The 26,504-nt window shown below is 50.2% G+C and overlaps 1 protein-coding gene across 2 annotated transcripts in view; it reads left to right on the top strand.

Moving 5' to 3' along the window:
* The window catches only part of ZNF469 (zinc finger protein 469), a 239,719-nt gene that overhangs the window by 126,611 nt on the left and 86,604 nt on the right, over window positions 1-26,504 (top strand). The window contains exon 4 of one of the 2 annotated variants that reach the window (XM_080410620.1): window positions 10,317-10,431. The exons of the other annotated variant lie outside the window; for it this stretch is intronic. The gene's annotated coding sequence lies outside the window, so the exon portion shown is untranslated. The remainder of the gene's footprint in view (window positions 1-10,316; window positions 10,432-26,504) is intronic. 2 annotated transcript variants of the gene reach the window in all.

Here is a 26,504-nt window from a genome sequence, read left to right as displayed (position 1 = left end):
CGACTGACGCTGGGGGGGTTTCAAGGGCTGATTTGTTTGTAGCATCTCTGCTGGTGGCTGCCTCCGATTTCCAGCTGCCCCTTGCAGGGTCACCCCGCTGCCTTTGCCGCTGGCAGGAGCCCGAGGGGTGCAGCTGCGGACCAGCGCGGGGGGAGCCAGGGGGTGTTTGCAGGAGGGGTTGGTTGTCTCCGGTTACTCCATCCCAGCAGAAGTTTTAGAGGCCTTTGGGGCAGAAAGCTGTACCACCAGAGCACATGGGAACAGAGCAGGGCTTTTCTTTCCCACCAAATCTCCTCTTGATTTATTATGTGCCTGCTCAGCAAGGCGGAATGCCAGCGCCGCAAGGATTGCGTTATCTGGGTTGTGCTGTTAATGAGGCCATCGTGTTGATTAAGCATCAGCCTGGAACATTATCTTGGAGAGGTCCCTCTCTCCCTCTGCAGTGACTGACACTTCTCCCTGAACAGACAGACCGGAGAAAGTCCTCAAGACTCGTTAGGGATTAAAATTTAATAGCAGCTGAGGTGGAGCAGGGCTGGTGGCAGATGTGTGCGAACGATTGCACAACTCCTGGCCACTGAGGACGGAGCTGCCCGATTAAAACCAGCTACAGATGAGGAAAGGAGTGAATGCACGATGAGCATTCATTAGGGATAGTAAATAATTAGGCGTGAAATGCCTAGGAATGGCTCAAGTCAAGGGATGCAGAGGGAGTGGGAGAATGAATGGAAGAGTGGAGGAGAAATCTGGTTTAGCACAAGTTAAATCCGCAGGCTGTACTTTTCAGGATGAAGCTGGCAGCGCTGGCATAAAGAAAACAGGTGACTTGGGAAATTGTTTGATTTCCTTTCCTTCCCCTCCGGCTTTTTCCCCAGCGGCGATGATCTGCCAATTCAGCTCTGAGTAAAAGTGACACATCTGGCAGTTTTACCGAGGAATTCCAGCCCAAATCTCTTTGCTTTGCTAACAACTCAATATTTTGTCATACTCTGGGCCACCCATGAACCTCAGAGAAGTTAGAAATGCCAGCAGATCTGCCTATCTAGCTGTGCCAGCCGGATTGGCAGCAGTGAAGGTGGTCATGAGCTGGAGCTTGTGATGGTCCCCACCACTCCCAGCTGATGGGCACATGCTGAGTTGGTCATAGCCTCCGTGATGTAGAAGGTGACGGTGTTGAAGGTGGCATCTGGGAAGGACAGAGGCAGGCTTGTCAGGGTCTGCATGGCTTCTAGCTGCTCTTGGGAGCCCGTGGTGGGGCGGAGAAAGGGTGCGATCCGCATTAGCATCTCTGCAGGTGCCAGTCACAGCTGTCGGGGAATTGTCCCTTGAATTTCCTCTGACCCAAGCATGATAATGGCAACTAAGCTTTCCTGGCAGGCCCTGCATCCCAGTGGCGTGCCTCTCCCTGTGGGAAGCAGCAAGCACGGTTTCATCTCTCAAGGGGACAGGGCAGGCTCTCTTCTTCTGAACGGGGAGGTTTAGACCCAGCATGTCACCCTCTGGATCCCAGCTGTGGCCGTCTTCAGCTGCCCTGGAGAAGAATTTAATCTGACTCATTACATGCTACTAGTTTTGGTGATAATTGTGGTACGCAAACTGTCCAGAAATGTATCGCTCATTCACACGGGTGCGCGTGGGTGTGTGTTTAGAAGAGAAATCAGCATGTTGGTCCCATACTGTGGCTTACAGAAATAAGTCTCCTGAGCCATCTGTATTGCTTTCAAAGGATTTCCCCTTGGTTGGTTGGTGGTAGAGTGGGCTGCACCGTGGGACCAGCTTCAGGGGGTGGTGGAGTCGGGAAGGGAGCATGTTTCTGCCTGGGTTTTGTGCTGGGTAGAGGTGGGCGTGAGGAAGCCAAGCTGAAGGTGCCTGTTCGGGGGGCTGAGGATGGGTCACCCAGAGCTGAAGCTCTCAGTGAGTCACTTGCTCTGTCTGAAGCCCACAGGCTGGAAACCCTCCCCAGGCTTCATCTCCTTGAAAAGCCCCAGGCTTGTTGAACCCAGGCTGAGATTCCCAGGGCAGAAGAAGCATGCTGTAAGGAAAGATTTGCTGAACCCAAGTACCATGAAATGTAGGAATGCCAGCAGGGAGAGCAAAACTGGACCTTGTGGAGTGATAATTCTCACAGGGCGCAGGAGAGAGAGATGCGAACACCACTCAGTTTCCTGATTGCTGCTTCTTAAATCAGCTGGAGCAGATGCCTTCAGCATCCAGGAAGGGATGATGCTGCTTCATGTGGCTTCTTCCATCTGAGCCTCTGTCAGCTGCAAGTTAAAGGGGAAAACTGAGTGGAAGAGGTTCAGGTGCTGGCAGCGTGTCCTCAGCTTGCAGACATACAGCTGACATCTGCAGCTAATGATCTCTGATCCTCCTAAAAATCAGCACCGCCACCCCCCCAAGCAAAACCTTGAAATACCTCCTTATTGGAAATGTTCCCAATATCCAAACTATTTTTCTTGCCTGCACTCACCAGTGGACAACTACAGGAATCAAAGAGATTTTACATTTTGTTTTGAGTTTTGGGGTTGTTTGGGTTTGGGGTTTTTTGTTGTTGTTGTTGTTGTTTGGGGTTTTTTTCCTAAAACCTATAAAGTCCCAAGGCAGCTTGTGCTTTGGGAATTGCTGAACAAGGTAATTGCTTAGTACAGTTCCTCGGAGGGGCTCTATTTTTAAGTGGAAAGAGGAGTGTGTTGATTTGGTCACATGCCAGCCAGGAAATACCAAAAAGCTGAAGATGGACCCGTTACAAACAGGCTAACCAGCCTCAGATGTCCTTTCAATATTGGAATATGGAAGGTAATAGAGAGCACATGGGTCCTGTAAATAATGAGATTATTAACAAATACACAGATAAAAAGCCATTTGGCTGCCTCGGTGAAACACTGAAGCCACTGGTTTCAGCTGAAATCTCTTAATTGCCCCCAATTGCCCCGTAATGGGTGTTTTTCCTGCAGCCCGTCAAGATCTGAGGTTCAGCGCTGGGTTTTGCATCTCACGTGCGCCACAGTTTAATCCTACGCTTTTCTGCTGAGGAAGGGCTGGAGGAGAGGCTGGGGCAAAAGAGAGATGCTGATGCTCAGGGGCACGAGGGGTTGGCAGGAGAAAGGATGCTGTGGGGAAAAAGCACAGAGTGGGAAAAACAAGTGCCTTGTCCAAGGAAGCAGGGCAGAGGTGTGAGCTGCACTTGCCTCCTCTCGCCTGCTCGACCCCCGTCCTGCTGCTGCCGCTTCATTGCTTGAGCCTAAAAGCCCAGGGAGGAAGGAAGTGAGTTGGAAAGACCCTGGGGAAGACTCACAGCCCTCAAAGCAGGGGTTTCAATCCCTCCTTTGGCATCCCTGCAACTACTGACCCTGTTAAAGAAGGAGGCTGCCGGTGCTCACATGTCTCGTAAAGCAATCGGGTCGTTTGTCTCTGCGTTGAAAGATGGATCAAGAAGCCCCGCTCTAGGCATCCAGCCTTGAAAATACTGGCCTAGTTTTTAATTCCTGTGTCTGGGCTTCCTTTCCTGGGGCTGGGACAAGGGTGTAGGCAGACATCAGCGCAGTGTATGTGTGTGCATGCGTTTTCCCTTTAGGGGAAGGAGGAGAGAGAAGTGTGGCCAAAGCAAGGTGCCTTCTCAGCCGTGAGGCTGGGGAAAGATCTCTTATCCCATTGCATGGGTCAGAAGCAACGTGAGCAGAGGCTCAGTGATGGGGTGGGAAGGATGGTGCTGCCGTGGCATTTTGGAGACATCAGGGAGGCCGGTTGGATTTTGTGTCTCCAGTCCCACAGCTGGGTGCTAAGAGCATGGGCTGGCATTAACTGGGGGCTAGAGGGGAGTCCTACAGCCTCCCATGCTTCAGGGGGGGGGTCCTCCTCCAGCCAGCCCCTGGGCTTGGAGCGTGGAGTAGGAGCGCTGCATCCCCTGAGCCCAGGAGGGAGCAACAGGCTGTGTGGTAGATGGTCTCAGACCTTTCATTGTGGTGCTTCAGCATCACCGACTGACCCCGAGCATTTGGGCTGGGAAGTTTTAAGCCATTTTTAGCTGCCTGGCTGCAAAAGGGGAAGGGAGGGAAAGAGAAATACCATGAGGTTAGTATTACATCCCCGACACAATAGGAACTTTTATTAGTAATTTTCCATTGTGTTGCAAATGGCAAAGATCGTGGTTCTATTTGCATGTTTCAGACTGTCCTGGAGAATTAGCTTTCCTCTGCGATTGGGTAATAGTTTTCAGATTGCATTAGGTTCAGCGTTTGGAGCGAGATACAAAAGCTGCAGCTGAAGAGTGCCGGCTCTCCTGCCCTCGGAGACCTTCATTCCTACCTGGGAGTTCAGCCTAGGAAAAACCAGGTTGTAAGAAGCTTGATATCTCTGTGGGACAGAGAAAGAGGAGGTGGCAGGTGGGCAGTACCTTTGCTCCGAGGGTACTGATTGCGCTCCTCAGGCCAATAAAAACGCGTGCATTCCTGGCTAGAATAGCAATAAGGACGTTTCTTTCCTCTAGGATAAGTCAGGATTTGACTAGATTTATGCTTGGCTCTGCAGAGGACATGCAGCTATTGACAGCCTGAAAGAAATTAGGCCAAGAAAACAAAACAGAAACAACTGGGAATCATTGCAGCTTTCAGTATGCAGTATTGCTTCCAGGACCATAGGACCCAGGCACTTTGACTTGGGGCCATGGCCCTGTTGGTTGGGGTTTTTTCCCTTTGAGATTTTGCACAGTGCTTTCCGTGGGGGAGCTCTGCTCTGCGGTCTGGGTGGAGCTGGGATGTGCGTCTTCCCCCTCGTGGGACCTGGAGCGCAGTCATCAAACCACTGGCTGACGGCAGGATGGAGGCTCGGAGGGCTGTGCCTCTCCATGTCTTCTCCTGCATGGCCAGGTATGGCTTAGGCATGGCTGTGGTGTCAGTGCTAAACAGTAAAAGTCACTGCAGCACCGTTCCCTAGGTCCCTGATCCTCCTCTTGAAGCTTTTCATGAGCTCTCTAGTCTCTGTGCAACACCACCCTAACAGAGATCCCCAGTGAAAGCATCTTGCTGAAGGGTGGGAAGCTGTTGCTGCTGAAGGTGACGTGCTCCACTGAGCCTCAGTGCTTCTTCCCAAGAGAGGCAAATGGATGAATTTTTTTTTGTATGTGCTTTTTAGAGACCAGCAAGTTAACCCAGCTGTCCTGAAAAATATTGTTAAACTGATGCTGACCCCAGCCTTGGGTCTGTTTTCTTTCCCCAGCAGACTTTCTCCTGCTTTTAGAGACTACGCTTGAGCCACTTCAGGGTTGTGCCAGACGTTGGAAACGAAACCCTACGTGCTGCAGGCAGGGCTTTCATCCCGAGGTTGAACTTTGCACCAAGGGCTTTGCGAAGGTGCATCAGCTCTAGGACGAGCTTCGGTGGGCTTGGTGCGATACAAGACCAGGTACCGTACGAGTAAGGTGCCCTCCCTGCACTCTGCTTTGCTGCTCCCAAACCCCATCTCAGATGCATAAGCCCAAGGGAAAAAGCGTGTGTGCACTGTACAGCATGAAGGTCAGCATGACGTTAGGGCTGCAGAGCATCTATTTGTCCATTCTGCTCACAGAAGAGCCCTTCATATTTCATTGCCATCTGGACAACAAATGTGTCCTTCTGCAGGAACTTAGTTTTGACCTTTGCTCGTTTTGTTTAAGAATGAATATAAGGCAAATATGTAACATTTGCACTAGGGATCTCCTGTCAGCACCGCAGATAGGTCGGGAGAGCTGACTTGGCTGTCTTGCTTGTGTCGTGTATTTATGATATGTGTATATAAATACATATATTTGACTTTATTCTTTGTATTTGGCTGAAGCTGGGGAAGACAGAACCTCTCTTTGAAGCAAAGGTATTCCTAATGTTACCGTTTCAGATCTGTGATTATTAGTTCTAGTGTGAACAGCAAGTCCCTCCACGTGCCGAGAGCTGCGCACAATGTGCTCCTTCACGAGCGTGTCTGCTGCGGGCCCTGTGATTCATGGCACCTACTGCGTGGATCATGACCATCGGTTCACCCCGTCTCCCCCAGACCATGAATGTGTTGTTTCTTGTTCCGTCGGTCACTGGTGCAGATGGGTCATGTTGTTTGGTCATTGCCGGTATTTGGGCTGTTCGGCTGGTGGGGTGGTGACTGTCAGTCCTATGGAGCTCAAGCGTGGTGGAGCAAGCTAGGATGAGTCCTTCTCCATGGCCATCAGCAGGATTCAGCTAACCGGTGGTGGAGCAGAGCTGAGATCTCTGCCTGTAGGTCAGTCTTCTTTCCATTTGGAAAGTCCTAACATCCAGCAAAACCTGTAAGCAAAGACCTGGAGCTCTTTTTTGGAGGGAAAGGAACGGTCAGCTTTCCGTTTATCAAGTGACCTGGTAGCTTGCTACCAAAACAGACTGGGGCAGCAGAGGTGAGTGCCCTAACTCAAAATGAAGAGGTTTAGTTGGTTAAACATCTACTGAAGCTGGGAGCTGTTGCTGTCAGTGCTGCGATACCCGCACTGCGTTCACCCAGCTTTGTACGAGCTCATGGCAGCCCCAACTCCATCCAGTGCCCTTCCGCTCCCTGTAACGTCCCCACAAGATGCTGCTACTCACTTTTTAACATTTAAATGGGTCTTGTCAAGATTAAATTGGAAAATAAACCCCCACAGCTCAGGCTCGAGCTGTTGAGATCGTGGCATTTGATCAAATAGTACAATTAAATGTATTTATTAAATAAATGGGTGGTTTATCTTTCTCTTGCCGTGCACCCACGGGGCTGATGCTGAGCTGCGTCTTGCTGGCTTTGAATGGGTCCCACTGTGCAGATGCCAACACAGGCAAGGGCTGAATCAAGCCTTTGCTTCTGACTGTTGAGCTAGACCAGCCAATTTTGCTTTTTTGGGGTTGGTACATGGTTTCGTTTGCTCATTTTCTTGTGCCGTCTGAAAAGCTGCCCAGCACGGGTTTTTCCCAGACAGGCCTGAGGGTGTTTCCATTTGTGCCAAGAAAATTGGGCTTTGACAGTCCAAACAAAACAAAACAACTTCATCCTCCCATCCCATGTCCCTCCCAGTAAATTAAAAAGCATGTGTCTTTTTTTTTTTTTTTTTTGGTAACACAGAGCCCGATCTGCATCCTGCCGGCTCTAGCACTGTCCCTTTAAAATCTGATTCTGGCAGCAGCCTGGTGGCTGCGGCTCCTGTCCCGAGCAGATGGCTTTAGTTAGGCCAGTTCGGTGGCAGGTCTCTGGGATGCCGAATCTCTGCCTCGTTCGCTCCCTTCTTCTGTCATCAATAAAGCCATTGAGAGAATCTTTAATAAATAAACAAAAAAAAGCATTTTTCAACAGACAGTGGGATGGAAAATGACTCATAGGAAAACAGGGTATAAAGTACACTCTAGCATTAGGTATTACATGTGTCGAGTTTCTGTTTGGGGTCCAAGAATGCTGTGGTTTTTCTCTTAAGGATTATGCCATTGTGGAATAATGTCAGTGTGGAGTATTTGGTCAAGATGAGCTGATTGAGCCTGGTGGTTACTTACAAATATATATATCTCTGTATTTTTCAGCATTCGGAAAATCTGTGACAAGCGGTTTTCAGGAGGCTACAGGCAATTATTGCCATCACTGTTTCCAGCCCTGCCGAATGCCATGAGAACTGCTGGAGTCATGCTTTCTCTCCTCCTTTCCTTTTCTTCATTCATGTAGGACCTACTGGTTTTTTTCTTGGGATTGGGTGCAAACAAACTGGACAGGATCCTTTGTGCTGGCTTGGACCTCCCAAAGGACTGATCTAGTCCTAGCAAGGGGCCGGGAGGAGCACGCGTGATATTAATGTGAATGAAGAGCAAAGTCTGTAAGGAATGGAGGAAAAAGGGCTGGAAATATTCTGCACAGAAAGCACCACGTTAAAGTTGGGGACCCCCAGCATAGCCAGTGGGTCTTTGGTGGTGGTCACCAAAAAGGCTTTTGGAGCAGAAACCTCGATCGGCTAACCCTTGCTCCTCCTCCGTGGCCATTAACGGGTGCAGTGGCAGAAGGGACATTTCAAGTGGCACTTACACTTGTTCCAGCCAGTCATCTGCAGAGTTAAGGTGATGCCCAAGGAGGGCTGATGCCCGGTTTCTCTTTCCTTGTATCCTGTGATTCTCACTTCCAACACAGCGGTCCCTAGAAACGCCACCATGTCCATTTTTGGTGGCAGGTGGTAGGGTATCGTGCCGCCTTCCTCCTGTTACTCGAGTGAGCTGATGATTAGAAAGGCGAAAAAAAAATCTTTTACGGTTTGGTTCCTAGCCTCTCCGCGGAAAACCATGTGCGTCACGATGATCCTAACTCTGGAAATTATAATTACGTGATCTCGTTAGCTGTTACCATCACTCCTACCTCTCCGGTCTGCACGGCACAGGGGTCTGGCAGCTTGGGGGCAGCCCCTGGCAGCTCCTGCTCGAGCATCGCTGAAGAGCGAAAGGGAAGTGTCGAAGGATGAACTGGAAGGAAAGGGCTCACGCTGCGGTCTCAGGGAAATATTTATAGAGCGCTATATACACAACTGCAGACAGGCTTTAAAAATGGGAAACACTTGAAGTGAAATGAGGCCATTTGGATACAGGCGGCCTCATTTTCTAGCCAAAAAAAAAAAAAAGAACATATACAAAGAGCCGTTCCCAGTTTTGCCCGTCTGCCGCAGTCCCTCTGCTTCACGTGCACCGCTGCCTTTTTGGTTTGGTCTTGGCAGGTTTTGTCAGTAAGGGACAGTGGGTGTCGTGGGAGGGCGTACATGCCTGCATACCTCGGTGGAGAATACTACCCAGTGGCCTGGCAGGAGATGGTTTTGTCCAGCAACTTGATTCTGGGATGTATGTTTGCTGAAAATTGCTCCCGAAGCATATACGAGCCTGCCTGGAGCAGCTGTGTGTGCATGCGGAAGGTGTAGGTCACTAGGTTTATTTTTCTTACCATTGCAACCTCTATCTACCTACTACACAGCTGAGAGACCTGCATTAATACCAGCTTAATGCAAAACAAATAAACACGTAGAGTGTGGTTATAAACACTATAAATATATAATTATGTTAACACGTCAATATAAATGCATATTAGTGGAAAAAAAGAGTGAAGGGTCACCAGCTGGGCACATCTCTGAGGGCTTCCACTCCCTGGATGAGGTGCTGGCATTTCCAGGATGGAGCAGCATCCAGGTGGTTCAGAATTAACGTGGCCCAGGAGCCAGCATCAGCTGGGGAAAGCCCCTCTAGCCCCATCACATCACGGCGATGGCATGTGCCATTCCTTGGATGCAATTATTCTTCATAGGCTCATTGACCTGAAACTAAACTCTTGGGAAAGCCGAGGTTGGAGGCAGCCTTTGTCTGTCCGGCTCCGAACAGGGAGAGATGGGGCTCCGGGGCAAGGGGCAGGCATGGGGAAAGCCAGCTTGCCATTCCCATGGATGTTTTTAGGGGATTAAGAGGGGAACGATCGCTCTCCAGGCCTGTCTCAAGGTTTAAGAATTACCTGCAGGGCCCGCTGGAGTCCATTTTTGGATGACTGGAGATTTTTTCCTATCCGCAGTGACAGAAAGCCAGTCCCGCGGTCTGGAAACATCCCCCGAGCTGTCAGAAAGATGCTGGCTGCTCTCTGCGGCGGGGTGAGGAGCTGACCCACGGCAGGCTGCTGCGGGAGCCGGGGGGCGGCTCGGCCCCTCTGCCCCCCGTCCTGGGCAGTCCTGCCATGGGGGAGGCTGGGGACAAGGGACACCCTGCTGCGGGAGCTGCGTCAGGCTGGGCTCTGGTTGCTCCACCACTTGCATTTGGAGAGGAGCAGGGGGAGAGTCCTGCCTTCCCCTGAGGTTTATTCTTGCTTCCTCTGGTCTCCTGGAAATGGCCAGATTTAGCACTGGGAGGATGGTATTGGAAAGGAGCAGGTTGGGTCCCCACCGCTTCATCCCCCCAAGCCTGGAGGAGCCACTTCTCCTGAGGGGCTGGTAACTGGAAAGGCTGGAAGGTGTTTGGGGAAAGAACCAAAGTTCTGGGGGCTACAGGAGGCCCTAACTCCATCCACAGCATCGCCCCAGCTGGAGGAAGATGTGTAGCTTGACAGAAGGTCCTGTATCTGGCGGGGGGGTATCAGATGTTAGACATCAGCACCGCTATCACAAGTGATGTTTGCTCTTGCCTTTCAGCTTTGTCTTCTAAAATTTCTTTGGTGCTTTGCCTAGTTGCTGTTTTTATTGCTAATATTCCCTGATAAAGTGACTAGTGAGAAAACAGAGGAGCAGTAACACAGACCTTTCTGTTTGCTAACAAAAGTCTTAACGCTGGGTTGGGTTTTTTTTCGTCCTGAAGGTGTCTGGCAGCAGATGAGGGGCTGGGACTGGAGCAGGAGAGGGAGCACGGCTTAACGTCGAGGCCATCCTAGACAGCACTGCTGCCTGCTGGAGCGTGGAGCCGGCCAAGGACGGTAAGGAAATAGCTTCTTGTTTTTTCCTGAATTGATAAATTGCCTAACACAGTGCAGAACATTTTCAGTGCCGTGGTCTCGTACGTGTGGGCTTTGCTTGTGAGGTTGTGTTTGCTGGAAGGCACCCAGTTTGCTGTGAGCCACCCCAGCCACTGCTGGCTGCTCCCCGGTTCCTGCACCCAGAAGGGTTGCACCATCCCTTCCCAGGCTGTTGGTCTGCTGGGTCGTACGTTCTGATGGCATGGTGCTACTGTCAGGGTGAGCCAGGTGACACCACACCTTCCAAAATAATTTCTCTGTACAAACGCAAACATTCAGCCTGTGAAAGCCAGCACTCGAATCCCACGTTCGGGAAGCGGGGAGTACCTGGGGCAGCACGGGGATCTTGGCCATCGAGTGTGTGTGATGCTGTGCTTTGTTCCCCTGCGTTCCTGGATGCTCCAGGAGAGTGCAGAGCTCAAGGTCCCACATGTGTGGGACGCGCTTTCTGCCCTCCCTTTGTCTTCAGTGGTGATGAGATGCAGTTGCAGCTCAAAATCTGACCTGGTGGTTTTCTTACAGGGTATCTTTGCAAAACCAGCTGTAATGGCCCGGTTTCCATATTCCGAACTTTATGGCAGTTCTATCCTGCAGGAAAAATGAGTGTGTGTGTGTGTGTGTATGTGTGTAAATTGCTCTAGAAGCTCAACAACACTGAGCAGCCTTCTAGTAAGGGGTGCTCCTAAGCAACCCTGCAATAACAAATGGAAGAGAGATGCCCACAGCCTGGGAGTGGAGGAGCCCCGTGTGCTGTGCAAAGGTTTTCACTGACCCTCTTGTGTCCGAGCAGGTTTTGTGGGCGACCCTAAAAAACCGCACAAAACTAGTGTATAGATGGGAACGAGGTAAAAAAAATGTCATAAAAGAGAAACATATTTCACTTTGCAGCTTCTAGGGAGCTGGAAATAATGTGGAAAAAGATGTTGTTAGTTAATACTGATGAATGATCCTCTGGCAGCGCCATTAATCAAAGCTAATCATCGAAATGTTTTTGGGAGTAGAAGTTTGTATGCACTGGGTTTGATTCCTGTATGGAATAAATGGCTTTATCGGTTTCTTCTTTGGAGTTTGACAAGCATCCAGTGGCCTGCTGTTTCCTTGACTGTCTAATGACTCAGGAAAACCTAGAGGGCCCAGCAGAGGTTTTGCTGGCATTAAGAGCTCGAGGTAATACTTGTAAAAGCATCTACAGGAGCCAGACGCACATCCCCGTGGACTCTTGGGGTGGGTTTACCCGTGATTTTTAGCTATGATTTTTATTTATTTACTCTTGCTGAGCACATGCGCTTGCTGCCCAGGTATCTCTTCGGTATAGACTTGCAGTTTGAGAAGGATAATTTATTCCTTTGTATTTCCAAGTGATTGCTCCGTGAATATTCTTTTCTACGGGGGTTCCATAGCAATTCAGCATCTGTCCCCCCTCCTAAACACCGTGTTTGGAGATGTAAAGGGCCCTTGCTTGTTCATATTGAGAAAATTACTCTTCTGTTTACCCCCTTTGCAAAGATGTTTCTGCAGTGCAGGTTTAACAGAAAAGATTGGCTCAAGTGCTTTATTCAGCACGTGTCCTGTTAAAACCCGTGAAGCTCCCTATCCAGGAGACTGAAGAGTGATTCAAGGTCAGAAGCTCCAGATGACTCGTGGGCCAGTTCCAGTCCTGTGGGTCCCACAAGTCTCACAGACACCTTTGCGGGCAGAGGGCTGCCAGGTGAGCGCTGCAAACCGCAGCCACCACCGAGCCCAGCGGGAAGGTCCCTGGGCACCTGCTCTCCGGGACATCGGGTTTATGCAGAGGCTGAAAAGTTTTGTAGTGCGCTTTTTGTACGGATTTTCTCGCAATGGCAGAACGAACGTGAAATTCACTAGCGAGAACTGAACCCTGGATCATCTGTTTAAAAAATGCAGGCTCTTGCCAAGCTGATAGAAAGGAAAACCCGAGGAGCAGTATAAAAATTTATATCCCTTTTTATACCGCGGAGTTGCAAATGGTTGACAAAGACACCCGTGCGCCCGAGCCACCGGGCTTCGCAGTTGGGGAAACTAATTGCAATAATGGGAGATAAAACGCGAGGGTCAGCCAGCAGCCGCGGTGCAGCCCGTGGCCGTCGATAGTTATACCAACCGCAGCCAGCATTAAAATCTTTTTATGGTGGTGTTGGGACTACGGTGCAGAAGAATAAGAAATCAGAGAAGGCAAATGCATATAAAGTGCCTTGGAAATCCCCCTGCCATTGCAGCGTTACCTTCCTACCCGGCCCCTAACCCCTGCCTACGTCCTTCTGAAAGAGCCATTATGTACGTTATGTGTCAGCAAAGACTCGTATTTGTTTTCTCCTCTTTGTCTCAGTGCTTCAGATAACTTTTTGCTGTGCAATTCCCGATGTTTATTTTTTCTGTCTAAGAGCTGATAGCTAAATATATCCCCAATCTCAACACTTTGACTTTTGCTGTTTATTTAATGACCTTCACTCACTTCAGTATGATTAAGTTCATCTGTGTCTGGGTGTTTTGGTTAGCATTAAATTCCCTTTATTTTGGGAAGTTCATTTCCACACCAAGCTTTCTCCCAGTTGCCTTCCTGTAAGTGAGGAGGGTGGTTTTTGATCCAGGTCTCCCCTCCTCCCCACTCCTGTTTTGCAATTTTTCCTTCCTGGCTTGCAACCTGCTTTCCAGTTCTGCCTCTCAGAGCGTGAAAATCCACCCTGGAACAAGACACTTTCTCCAGCAAAACCGAAACTTTCTGCTGCCGAGGGAGCCGACGCTGTGGCAGGGAAGGTGCTGGAGACCTGCATCCCTTCATCGCATCCCCTGATTTGGCACATCCCCAAAATCCAGCCCTTTGCAGAACATCCTTGCTGCTGCCATCGAGGGATGGTGGTGGTGGGTCTCCTTGCACATCCACCAAGGCAGGGGGGGTCCCTCACACCAAAGCAAGGCACCTCTCGGCCACCGGCTGTCTGTCTTAGCAAACGGTGACTCGAAGCGTGCCGTGGGGCTTGGCATTTGTGCTTGGTTGCTTGGCTGTTTTTTTTGGTTTTGTTTTTTTTTCTCTTTCCTGCGTGGTGTCCAGTCGTGGGAGGGAGAGCGGGGCTCAGCCCTGCAACAGCAACCGAAACGCTCCACCTGGAGGTGAAAGCAAATTATAACGGCGGCTCGGTGGCCAGCTGGGATTTGTATATCAGCAGCTGAACCAAAAAAGCAAAGGGTAGAGAGTTACCTTGTGCCGACCTGAAACCGAGGTTATATTGAGGAAACGAACCCATGGTTTAAAGGAAAAGCGCTGGGGAAGCGTGCGAAACCTGTCTGCGGGGAGGGGATGCTCCGGCACCGGGCGGCATCTTTCCCGGTGTCTGTCTCCAGCCCTGCTCCTTCTGTCATGGGGAAACCACGGAGCTTTCTGGGGCCAGGAGCAAGGATTTGAATCAAGGGATCTCCCCTCCCGAGGCACAGGTTTCTTCTGAACTTCACGGCTGAACCTTTTTTGCTCCAGCCTCCGCACCTCCAGGCAAGCCTTCTCTTTCCTGGGCACTGAGTGTCTGCATCCTCACCAAATTTTATTTATTTTGAGCATATATTTTAACTATCCCACTGAATTCCTAATGTTGGCCATTCTACCTGCTCAGGATAGTTTGCAGTTCACAGAAACAGCATGTTTCGATTATGAGCAATTTACTGAAATGAAGTCACCCAGACTAATTAGAACTACAGTTCTGAGAGCTCAGGACCTTGGGGAAAGTTGGGGCTGTGTCTGAGGCTGCATTTATGTATCTTGGAATAACAGCTCCCTGCTTGCTCTGATAAATGCTGAACCGAACGAGCTGGCGATCTGATCCACCGGGCATTTCCACTGTTCCTGCAAGCAAAAAAACCGCTCCACTGTCTCTGGAGATATTTTGTGCATGTAAATATTGCTCCAAGGGAAATTAATGCTGAATATATGTGGAAACTAACCAAAAAATATAGTCGTGTATCTTGTAAGACTTACAGGAAATTAGTACAAGTGAATTATCCTAAACAAAATTACCCTGCCACAGAGCACATGTGTTCCAAGGAAGAATTTGAAAATCATTTGAGAAGGCTTTTTTCTTTGCAAAGCTAATGGATCTCGTAATTTTGTACAGCCCTATTGGAAATAGGAAAGAACCTGCCTTGTCCAATTAAGAATTAGAAGTAGAGCAGCAACAGGGAGAGAGATTTCTAAAAAAAAAAAAAAAAAAAAAAACCAACAAAAAAAAAGTTATTTTGTTCTCCAGCTCTGTGAAATCCTGCTGAATTGGGAATTCTCTCCAACACAGCGATATTTGCTGGTACCAGAAAAATGCTGGTCACTTGTTGCCAAGACTTGACTTCAAAATGCACGGTGGCAGGGTGGGCTGGGAGAGGTGCCGTAGACAAGGGCAGTGCGGGGCGGCTCTTGCAGAAACTGAGGACCCGTTCTCCAAAATATGAGTAAAAGCAGAGCGTCTCATTTAGCATATTTAAGTATTTACTGCTGTCTCAGGAAGCAGGAAATTCCTACCACTATGGGGGAAGCACAAAGTTCAGTTGGACAAATGGGGAGGATAAAAGATGCTAGGAAAACGAACTTGATCCTGATGGGATTCAGCAGCCTCTAGTCAGGTGATTATTTATCATCGCAAGGGCACGGCATAGTTGTGGAGCAGAGGTATATGATGGCTTGAAGCAGACTGGTGCAGCTGGTGGGTTTGGAGGTGTCCATAGCACTTCTGCTCGGTGCTGTCGGAGGAAGATGCTTCTGCATCTGCCGAGCCCCAGCTAGCCAGTCCTGGCTGCGCTTTTCTCAAACGATGCTTTGGGTTATCGTAAAAATCAAGGAACTGGCTTCGGGTAGGCTCAGGCTTTCAAGTTTATTAGCTGTGTTTTCAAGCTGGGCTCCAATTCCTTCTGCTGGAGCACGCGCCACCTTATTCTCCTTGCCATCTCCTGCTGACCATAATGAGCTGTCGGAGGGGAAGGAAGGAAGGAGAGGTCAAACTCCTTCAACATCAGGTGTGAATGGGGACATGTGGAAAACAGATCCCTGTTATCGTAGCAGCTGAAGCAGTGCCCTCGGTGGGCTGGAGACCAGCCCTGAGCTAGCAGCATGGGCAATGCGACCAGGGCAGGTCACTGTGGCAGTGGCAGGGCTTGGTGGCCGGGCGCAGTGGAGCTGCCTTGCCCCAGTGCCTTGCAGGGGGGTTAAGCTCTTCCAGCAGCTCATATCCCACTCTCTGCTGCAGGGGAGCCTCTTCGTGCTGATGCGCTTTTCACCACAGAAACTACAACAGAGCTGCCTTTTTCTTTTTTTAATTTAGTGAGCGCTCGGAGGCAGCAGCAGGCTGGTGCCGCCTTGCTTCAGGATGGGTACAGCGAGCCAGAAACAGACACGGGCAGGCTGAATGCATTTGTGTTTGTTGAGATCCAGGTCCATCCATCCAGGGGGCACAGTAGGGCAGCTCTGACCGTATCAATTCTAGTAATCCTAGGGCTTGTTCTTGCCAGAGAAGATGCCAACGCAACAGCGAGTCAATAGGGAATAGCAGATCATAATGACCGCGGGGTTTATGGTCTGGAATGCTGTATGCTGCTGGACGTCCATTCTCCAGACCTGCTATCAACAAGCCTAATGCCAGGGTGATGGGGGAGAGCATCGGTGGGCTCCAGGTCCTCGCCGCAGTGCTGGGCTGCCTTAGGGGATTGCTTTAGGAGATCTCTGGTGTTACGCTTTACTGAAGTGGCAGACAGTAATCAACAGTCCATCTAAATTAAGGTTATTTTAAGCCCACAAGGAGCCTTGTCCATGAATTCTGTGAGTCAGCACAATGGCAGCAGTGGCCTCAGTGTTAAATAGCATCGTGTTGGAGACTGTCTTGGCTGTTGGCAAATTCTGGCCGGAAAAAAAGGGTGCTTGTGAACTGCTGTTATAACCACCTCCGATACCAGCACTTGCGGCTGTTGCTTTCCAGAATCCCTGCTCCTTTTTGGGGTCCCTGGCATAGCTCTTCTCTCCCTGGCAGCCTCCCATCCTTCCATCCCAGGGCACGTGGTACCAGTGACAGCTACTATTTATTATGCTAATATTGATAATAATTACTAATTCTTATGTATTATTATTAGTTTAATTTATCAAGTGGGTTTGGGGTGGGTTTTTTTGCTGCTACAATGCTGGTAGCTGCTCCCTTCAAACCCAGCCCAGCTGGGGAGAGGAAAGCGCTTCAATCCCCGTGACAGCCCTGTGCCCACCGTCAGGTGAGATCTGTCAGCTCCACCGTCGCAGGTAACGGTGATGACGGCTGAGATAGCAGCTACTCCGAACTGACAGGTTATTTTTTTCTCCCCATGCAGTTCACTGGGAGGTCAATGCACTCGAGGGGCTTTTTTTTTTGTTGTTTTTTGCTGTCACGGCAGGGAGTTTTCTGGCTCAGCCTGTCTTTGCTCCTGAGCGGTAACTCCTGAGCAGATGAAGCGTGGATTCACCTGCCTTACCTTAGGCATCTAAAGCTCAGACAACTAAGCCTGCACTGTTCACCTCCTTAATAGCCACGGAAAGGCACCTGGCATGTCCTAAAACAGGTGTCTATGGGCAGTTGCATCATCAGCCTGCTGAGGGTGAGGGTTTATGCCTCCAAGTCCTCATCCTGCTGCATCTCAAGCAGTGGGGCCAGCAGGTTCAGGGGGGGATTCTCACCCTCTACTCCACTCTGGTGAGGCCCCCCTGCAGTGCTGCATCGAGCTCTGGGCCCCCCAGCATCAGGACATGGAGCTGTTGGAGCGAGCCCAGGGGAGGCCACGAAGATGATCCGAGGGCTGGAGCACCGCTCCCCTGGAGACGGGCTGGGAGAGCTGGGCTGGTTCAGCCCGGGGAAGAGGAGGCTCCGGGGAGACCTTAGAGCAGCTTCCAGCACCTACAGGGGCCGTCAGGAAACCTGGGGAGGGGCTTTGTACAAGGGCCTGTGGTGACAGGACAAGGGGGGTGGCTTTGAGCTGGAAGAGGGTGGATTTAGATTAGAGATGAGGCAGAAATTCTTCCCCGTGAGGGCAGCGAGGCGCTGGCCCAGGCTGCCCGGAGCAGCTGTGGGTGCCCCATCCCTGGCAGTGTCCCAGGCCAGGCTGGACGGGGCTGGGGGCAGCCTGGGCTATGGCAGGTGTCCCTGCCCGTGGTGGGGGGGTGGAAATGGGGGGGCTTTAAGGTCCCTTCCAACCCAAACCATTCTGTCATTCTATGATCCTCCACCTCACACTACCCAGGAGCATATCTTCAGCTTTGGTCTGCCAGGGCTACCAAGCTGATGCTGGGCAGAGGACCATCCTGAGCCCCACTCGGAGGGATGGTGGGTGCCCACCTGGGTGCTCCTGCAGCCACCCCCTCTGCTTGCTGGCCGAGTTAAAGCACTGCAGCTCTGTGGGACTGGAGGGGAAGGTTGGATCTGACTGCAGACGGGTGAGCCATGTGCCTTGAGACCCCAGTGTGATCCAGATCCAGAGATCCAAAAGGTTGCCATGGGAAAGCTATGTACTCCGGTTTTCACGTGTTTGCCGTTATAGGTGTATCACCTTTGGAAGCAGAAGCCAAAGGTTTCCATGCACTCCAGCACTTTTTAAAAATAGCCCTTTGCATAACCTGAATCCTAACTGGTAACAGGTGTTTTCTTGATGTGCAACAGCTGTCCAGAAAGCACAGAGAGCTGCTTTAAAACACCCAGATGCCTGCGCTGGTTTATGGAAGCCCTGCTGCAACATCGTCAGGCTCCCAGTTAAGCTCCCAGTCACTCCAAATCAGCTGCTGAAAGCCAACACAGGCTTTCGTGTTGCTGCTGGTCGGGATCTCCGAGTACCTGAGGCAGCATTGACTGCGCTGACATCCCCGCAGCGACACCCGTGTGCAGCAGCTGTGTGGTTCAGCTCGAATTTCTCAGATGTTAGATGAGATGACATCTCATCCCACTTCCCTGCTCCTCCCCAGGACACGTTGCCTTTTCAGCACAGCTGGTCCTCTCTTGCAGCGCAGATGCTCAGCCCCCTGTTGATCCTCTGTGCCCATCCCAGTCCCCGTCAGACCCAAACGGGGCTGGTGGGTGTGTGTGCACCATGGACCCAGTATATCCCAGCTGCCAGCTCTGCTCTGCCTCCGCTGAACCAAAGGGTGCTGGGGTTTATGTGCTACAGGTGAAGCTGGCTAGACCAACGCAGGGCACGTCACTTCTCAGGGACTTGTCTGGGTGGGGAGTTCTCTGGCACCAAAACATGATGGTTGGATGTGAAAAAATTTTTTGGCTTCATGAGAATTATTTGACTGTTGGATGGGATGTGGGATGGACTATCATCCCCCCCCCCCCCCTCCCTTTCCAGTCTTCTCCCCTCTTCCCTAAAGAAAACCCTCTCCCAAACAAAGAGCTTTGTTATGTCTCGTTGTCTTCTCTGGCCCTTGGAGATGCAAGTTTTTCCCATCTATCTTTTTGGCATCTGTTCACACTGTCCAGGACTTTGTTGGTTTTGCACTGATTCTTGCTCTGAGACTTGACTTTAGGACCATGGGAAAGACTTTATGGCTGCGATGGGGCAGTGACATGTCTGATTAGAGGCACCGCTCACCCTGCAGACCCTGGGCTGTGTGCGAAGCACGTAGGCAGTGAAGCCCGTGTCGTCGCCAGTGGTGGGCTGCACCGTGCAAGGGTCTGATCCAGGCTGCTGGGAGCCTTGGGAGGAGCGGGGAGGGAAGCCAAGGCATTTTATTTCTCTTTTTATTCTTCAAGACACACCAATCCATACTTTGGCATAGCACGTGGCCATGAGTCACACATGTCCTTCTCGTGGGAGAAGGGGGGGCAAAACCCTGGCTGGTTCTGGGCTGGAACTTGGTTGTATCTGTGAAGAGGACTATCTGACATAGTTTTTGGCATTAGCAAATGATGCTGGAGGCCCCTATCAGTCATAGGCAAAGCATCTTCAGTCTAGGAGCTGCACTGGGTGAAAAACATCCCAAAGCAGAGCCCCGGTCGTAAGCCAGGAGCTGCATAGGTGACGTTTATGTGGCTGCGAGGAGGCAACACAGCATCTCCTCCAGGAGAGGCGAACTGGGCAAAATGCAACACTCCTTGCAGCCTTTCTTTCCAGCCAGAAATCCTTTCCTTAAGCTAAAAAGAAGGTAAGAGTTCCCACAAAGGGATCGGTGTCCGTGCACAGAGTGCAGAGTGGTGCTCAGCACTCGTCCTGCTGTGCCCTGCTCCTGGCCGATGGCATCTGGGGGGCTACAAAGCAGCAGCATTCGTCCCCACACAAACCTGGACAAAACGAGCATTTCTACTTGAGTCTGCCAGTTCACTGTTGAGATTATTACCAATCTGGTACATTTTTTAAAGTAAACAAGGTTTCAAAATGCCTGTTGATAAGATCTTTCTTGCCCTCAGTGGAGTCATTAATTCAATATACTGAAATACCATTTTAATTAGTTTGCACGACGGTCCCAAGAGCAATGAAATAATGCTCTTTATTGTGTGAGTATGTAGTGTGCTGTACGTAATCCTGTTCTTTATCTCTTGTCTTCTGTTCTGTCTCACTGGCAAATATTAGTGCATCCTGTCTCCCAGTCATATCCTTGTGCGAGCGTGCCAGCAATCTCAAGTTAAATACTCGACGTTACATTAAAACAACATTGTAGTTATTACTTGACTGCCAGAAAAATCAGTTAAAGGTTGCCTTTGATTGCTTATGTTGTAGACAGGTATTATGATGACCCCCAAATTGTGCGTAGTACCACTTATCCTCCACCCCCATCCTCCTCCTCTCAGCTCTGGTAGTTGTTGCTGTGCTGTAGTAGGACCAAAAGTTGCCCAAGGAGAGCAGAGCCATGGCTACGAGCATCTGGTCTCAGCTGCAAGAGTGGAAGTTGATTAAGGGATTCACCCAGTGTCACTCAGGTGCTCTGCAGCAAGCAGATTGGAGTGCATACCGTCCCAGTGCCAGCTATGCCTTGGAGGAGACCAGCGATTCCAAAGAAACCTCAGCATTTTATTTCAGCTAACCCAAGAAACACATAGATTTAGACAAAATAATAAATACCCGAGTATGTTTTCCTCCCTCGTTTTTTTTAATGCCTCTTGAAAGGTCTTTGAATGCAAGTCCAAGCCCTTTAAATAATCCCATATCCTCCCTCCTCCTGCTTTGATGCACCTGAGCTCTCCTCCAGCACACGGAGCCCTTCTTGCTTTTGCAGCTGGCTTCCAAAAACAACCGCTGTGAGATCTTCTCTTTCATAATCTTCCCATCCTTTTCCAGATGATTCTTGCTCAGCCCCAGCATATGATCCAGGCATCTCACCAGGTCTGTTGCTTTGTTATTTCAGCACTGGAATTCAGATTTAAAAAACTGTTTGCCTGAACGGTACCTGTGTCTCTGGCTGCTGAGCTTCCAGTGGTGCATCGGTGGGAAAAAGGCAATGGGAAAAACAGATAGCCTCCACATTCAGGGACTTCTTAGTCATAAAATGTCCTCAGTGACCAAACAGAATTCACAGGCAGTACCTGGGTCCCCAGACCCCATCACAAGGTTATCACGTTTCTTGCAAGCTGATCATATTTTTCATGGGATATTGTAATAAGCTTGACTGTTTGTTGTGTGAAAGCAAAGACGGAAGAAAATCTTTAGTCTTACGAATCAATTGAGGATAGAAAACCAATCTCATCACTGCTCCGCTTGGGGTTGTCTTCCGTTTGTACCCCGCGGACTTTTCTTACTGTCCCGCTGCTCGTGTGTGATGACTTCCCATTGCAGACGGAAAGATCCAGGTTGTGGTGGGACCGTCAAATCTCGTAGGCTTGTGTACTCTTCTTACACATTGTAGAAAAGCCATGAAATTTATATTGCCCCTGAAATACCGCCAGATCGGGGAGGGGCCGCTAAAGCTGCTCTGGTTTTCTGTCTGTTGAAACAAGTAATTTTGAAAGAGAATAAACCCTTAATGGCTGGTTGAACACGCCAGCTTCTTTCTCGTAGAGCATAATTTGCAAACCATAAGGAGGACTAAAGAAATAGAGCCCATCGGATAATGTCCCCTGAGTTCAAAAAATGGAAACCTCTGAGGCCATTGCAGGGGAGAAGAGGAGGAAGGACCAGTGCACGGTGCTGTGAAGGATGAGGACGGTAGTGTACAAGTGGATTCCTGTGGGGGCAGGGCTCACCAGGAGCAGGGTACCTCAGCTGTGGGAGCACCAGGCCCTGGGGTTTGCCTAAGAGATCCAGTAACCCCCGTGCAAACTGGCACAACGTGCCGTGGGTGCCAAACCCACGAGCGAGCTTTGCTGCTGCCGTGCATCACGCGGGGCAGGCTGGTCCCGGCTGGCTGACAAGATTTATCTGCAGGCAAGCCCTCACCCTAATACCAGCAACGTGCCTTACATTAAGGCTGAAATGTATATTAGTTGTTGTCATCCTCCCTCAAACCAGTACAGATGGTTTTGCTTTCTGTTCCAATCGTCTGGAAAGGGTGTGCATGCCCATCACCGGAGCACGTGGAGGAGGCAGATGCTGAGCAGCCGGGCTCTGCGGCATAGGGGGGACACAAGGCGGGTTGGAGGAGAAATGCACCCCAGCTTTTGGTCCCCTCAATTTGGAGTGACCTCCGGGACGGGTCCTCTCCTGACTGCCATCTCCTCCCCAGAAGAATTTATTTGAGCAGGTTTGTCTCGCCATCCCTGCAGGTAACGCTGCTCACCCCTTCGCAGATCACCCTGAGGGTTTTTTCCTTTCTTTATTTTACTTTCTCCCTGCACACAGGATGTTCGTGGCTTTAATTCACAAGTTGCATAGGAAGAGCCACAGACTCAGAACATCCTTTTTTAATAATACCCAATATCTTTTAAGGCATTACCTGCAAGCTTGGGCAGACAGGTATTTTATTACCTACTTGCAAAATGATTACGGTGCTTAGCTTTACTGTGTATTGTAAAAATGAATAGTGGAATTTAACCCAATTGTGATAATATGGAGCAGCAAAGAAATCCAGTTATGTAACGTGGCCTGTTCCTAACCAGGGAGAGGGAACCCTCTGAAATGTTATTTTTCCAGTAGGATGGCTGCTTTCTAATTGAGTTTATTAAGTAATATCAAAAGCATATGGAAGTGGAAATGCCATTGGTTCATCATGAAGCGATTAAGTTTGCTAGAAAGTGAAGAGCACAGACAGACATTTTTCATAGCTAGTGCTGAAAAGATAATATCTGTCCCAGCTTATCTGTGCATCTATCGAGTGCGCAGCTTCAGCCAGCCCATTCGCTTGGCTTCTACCTTCAAAGCCTTTCTGCCATTATCCCAGGGATTATTTTTCTGCCAAAACGAGCAGTAATCCCAATATTCCCTTGACTGAATCTGGGAAGTTATGAGGAATTTGCCTGCACTTGTTACATTTTTACACTCTTATCCTATGCAGATCTTTCCTTTAAGGATTTTGCCGCTTAAACAGTTTTGTTCATCTTGAACCTAATCCAGCTATAGTACCTGCTTTAATCTAAATAATGCTTCTTATTTTAAACCTCTTCCTCCTTTCTGCTTAATTGGTCTTTGACACCGCTTCTCATCATAAGCTTTAACTTGGGTTTTCTGTAATGCACCTGAAACCGCGCTTATCTTTAAGCAGGTGGTGGTTCTAGCAGTGTCAGCCATGGTGGGATCTCAGCCCCCGGACGCGGTGATCCCTCAGGCAGGAGCCAGCTCCTAGGACCGATGCACCGCGGGTTTCCTCTAACCCCATCAGCTCCCCAAGGATTGCACCGAGCCTTTGGCTTCTCAGCTGCCCAGCGCACGATGTGGGCTCTTGGTGAAGCATCTCACCTTTCCACCACACCGCAGCCTCCTGCTCCACTAAAATATATTCTTTTTCTCCAGTTTTTCTCAGCAAACTTCTCAGCTCAACTACGAGTTCCTGAGCATGTTCAAAGGGTTCCTCCGCACATGGGGGCTGCAGAGGATTTCCATGGTCCCAGGAGATCTGGAGCTCAGGTCTGAGCCTTTGAGATGGCCAAAGCCAGAACAACATAAGCACAACAGATAGCACCTAATTATTTCTAGCCTAAGCAAGCTTTGCTTATGTGTGCATTAATGAGCTGTTTCTACACAGCTAATATAAGGAGGAAGAAGTTCGTGCCAGAAGGAAAAGTGTAGGGAATTGCCTGCCATACTGTGATTAAGGGTGTTGTACAATAAAACCAGAGTGGCTACTAATTGCAGCTGCACTAACGAGATATTCATATGCGTCCATGGCAGCCCGTGCTGCTCACAGCTCTTCCCCTCCTTCTGCACCATCAGGTTATTTGCTTTCATCATTGCTGTGGCTTCATCTATTTGCTGTCTCTCTGATGACAACCTGTTAATTAAAAGGCCGGCATGCCGAGGCCACTGTGGCTGCCGGGCTGAGAGAGGAGGGGGTTTGCGGAGCTGGGGGGTTGCTCGGCACGGGGCGGCTGCTGCCTGCTGAAAGGCTCCAGGTCTCGGTACAGAAGCAGCTCCTGTGAATATCTGTCTTTGCAGTCAGGCTCTGGGTTTATTTATTTGTTGTGAGCAATGTCTCACAGTCCAGAGGACTCTTGTTTCACAGTTGCTATTTGTCTTAATTGCTTCGTATTTCCACACCTCTGCGTTACTGGCAGGGAGCGCGTTTCCTCCAGAGCTTTCCTGCCTCTCAACGTCTTTGGAGGGAAGCTTCTGCCTTTTCTCTCGCACAGTCCCCGCTGCCTCTGTGCAAGCTTTCATAGGGGTGGTTTCAAGCCAGTGGATCCTCCACCTTGTGCACTAACGCTTATTCAAGTCCCCCTGTTTTGCACCCCCAGCTCCAGGGAGGAAAGCAGGCAGGGGAGCAGGGCACACATCTACTTGTGGTTGTCTTAAGTGATAAGAGTGTGCAAGCCTACTAATGCTTTTATTTCTGGACAAGTTTTGTTCAAGTGTCATGCATGGTTGGTTTGCAGCTGCTGTCAGTGGCTAAGTTATGGGTTCAAGGTGCTGAGCTTTGGATGTGGTGCATGTGCACCCTGCCCAAAATCCACTCATGGCTGCTACTTGCCTGACCTGCCCGACCAGGGACGTTTCTGCCCCATCCAGAAAATGCCCCGCACCTTCCTCAGCCCCGAGCTCCCTCTGGGACTCCCCCATGCCCGTGAAGTCAGCACAGTGACTCTTGAGTTTACATATTTAAGGGTAGGAGTGAGCTTAAGCATCTGCTTAACTTCAGCTAAGCGCTCAAGTATTCTTCTGGGTGAGGGATAGGTTATGAATCCTCAGACTGCTGAAGCTAAAAGTCTATTTTTCAAACCCTGGAACTGGTACGCCTGCCTTTCATTCCATTTCTGGGTTGCTTTCATTGCAGGAAAACTTTTAACGGCAGTCTCAGCTGGTGCTGCAGAACGATGTGCAGGATCCTCGCCGTGAGCATTTCTGTGCTTGTCCCTACATAGAAGAGGAGGCAGCAAGGAGGGGGAGATGGGAATAATAAAATGCAAATCAGATGATGCAAGGCTATAACCTGACCTGGGACGTCACTGCACAGACTATTTACTTTAAAGATTCACCCTTTACCATGGCAACTCGGGGCCGAAGGCACATGCTGTACAAAGGAAAGTGCCCTGCTAAAGCCATTCATGTAGCGCCGAGGTCTGGTTACAGCCCCTCGTTGGGCTGCTGCTGCGCCCGGGCAGTGGGAGCCTTTCCAGCCCCTTGGTGCTATATGGCTTTCCATAGGAAACTTTCCTCCAGGGCCCAGTGTTTGCTCTGAGGTCTATGTGATTGCACAGTCTGCACAATCGAGGGGCTGCTCCTCCAGTTGCGAGAAGAGAGGATTTATTATTTTTTTTTATTTTTAAAAAAATTTTAAACAAACTGCTCTAGTTAAACATCGCAGGTGTGTTACCGACAGGGCTCCAAGCTGGCTGTGCCATGGGGCTCCGCAGCCCACCCCAGTGGCTCTGCTCCGCAGGGAAGATGCTGCTGGAAGCCAGCACGAGCATCTTGCAGGGGAAGGAGGTGATGGAGGGGAGAGCATCCCTTTCAGATGGAGGGCAGGGGGGTCGTGCACAGCACTACCCCTGTGCCTGTGGGGAGGAGGCTCCAGGAAAGGAGCAAAAGCAGATGTGAGCATGGGTGAGAAAAGCTGGAGGGTAAAATAGGGAGGGTATGGGCAATGCCCCCGGCTGCCCTGCCCTGCCAGGCTCATCCCTTTATCGCTGCGCTCGGCGGAGGTGGGGGGAATCCCTGTGGGGAGGGCGGACAGAGCACCTACCGCCCCTTTCAGGCAGCTGCAAGGGCTCAGGCTGATGTTTGCAAAGGGTTAATCTTGCCCCGGGAGAGGCAGGGCAATACTATTGCGATGTTATATTGCTTAACGTCTGCTTTGGATACCTGCTGACTTGTGAAAAATCAGCAATTTTTGCACCCTGCTCTTACTTCCCCGGCTGAGCCGGCCATCAGCTGCCGTCAGAGGTGCAGGCCATGCATGAGATGCTGCTGTTCCAGAGCTGCTTGTGGCTGGAGGAGCAGGTAGCAAATATCTCCATCCTGGCACTCGTCCAGCGGGACCGTGCTGATGATTAATGGCCTTGTAAAGAGGAGCTTCCCCTCCCCTCCGCACACCCCTTCCAGACATGAGCTGCAGACCACCTCTCCTAGCAGCCCAGCCCAGCCCTGCGGTTCCTCCAGGATGCAGCTCGGGCAGGCGGTGCAGGCAGAGCGGGCAGCTGCCTGCTCCCGGGCATGGGCGAGGGTTTGGCACTGAGCTCACCCACACTCGTGAGCACAGACCCCCAGACCACATGGCAAAAATATATCCCATAAAGGCCAAACTTCTCAAGGTCAAACCCATTGGGTATGGCTTTTGCTTCCAACACTACGTTTTATATAAAAGAGCCAATCTTTCTCAAATCTTTTTTTTTTTTTCTTTCTTTTTTTTATTTTTTTAGTTAAAAAAAGGCACTTGGCAGTGGCCGAAGCACTGTTACTCATTTAGCTAAACAAAGCATGTGGCTGTTTGTGTAGATATTATTTCTCTGGAA

Source organism: Falco punctatus (assembly GCF_963210335.1).
Source record: "Falco punctatus genome assembly, chromosome: 14".
In the NCBI taxonomy this organism is placed as follows: domain Eukaryota; kingdom Metazoa; phylum Chordata; class Aves; order Falconiformes; family Falconidae; genus Falco; species Falco punctatus.
This window is presented reverse-complemented; position numbering and strand designations above follow the sequence as displayed.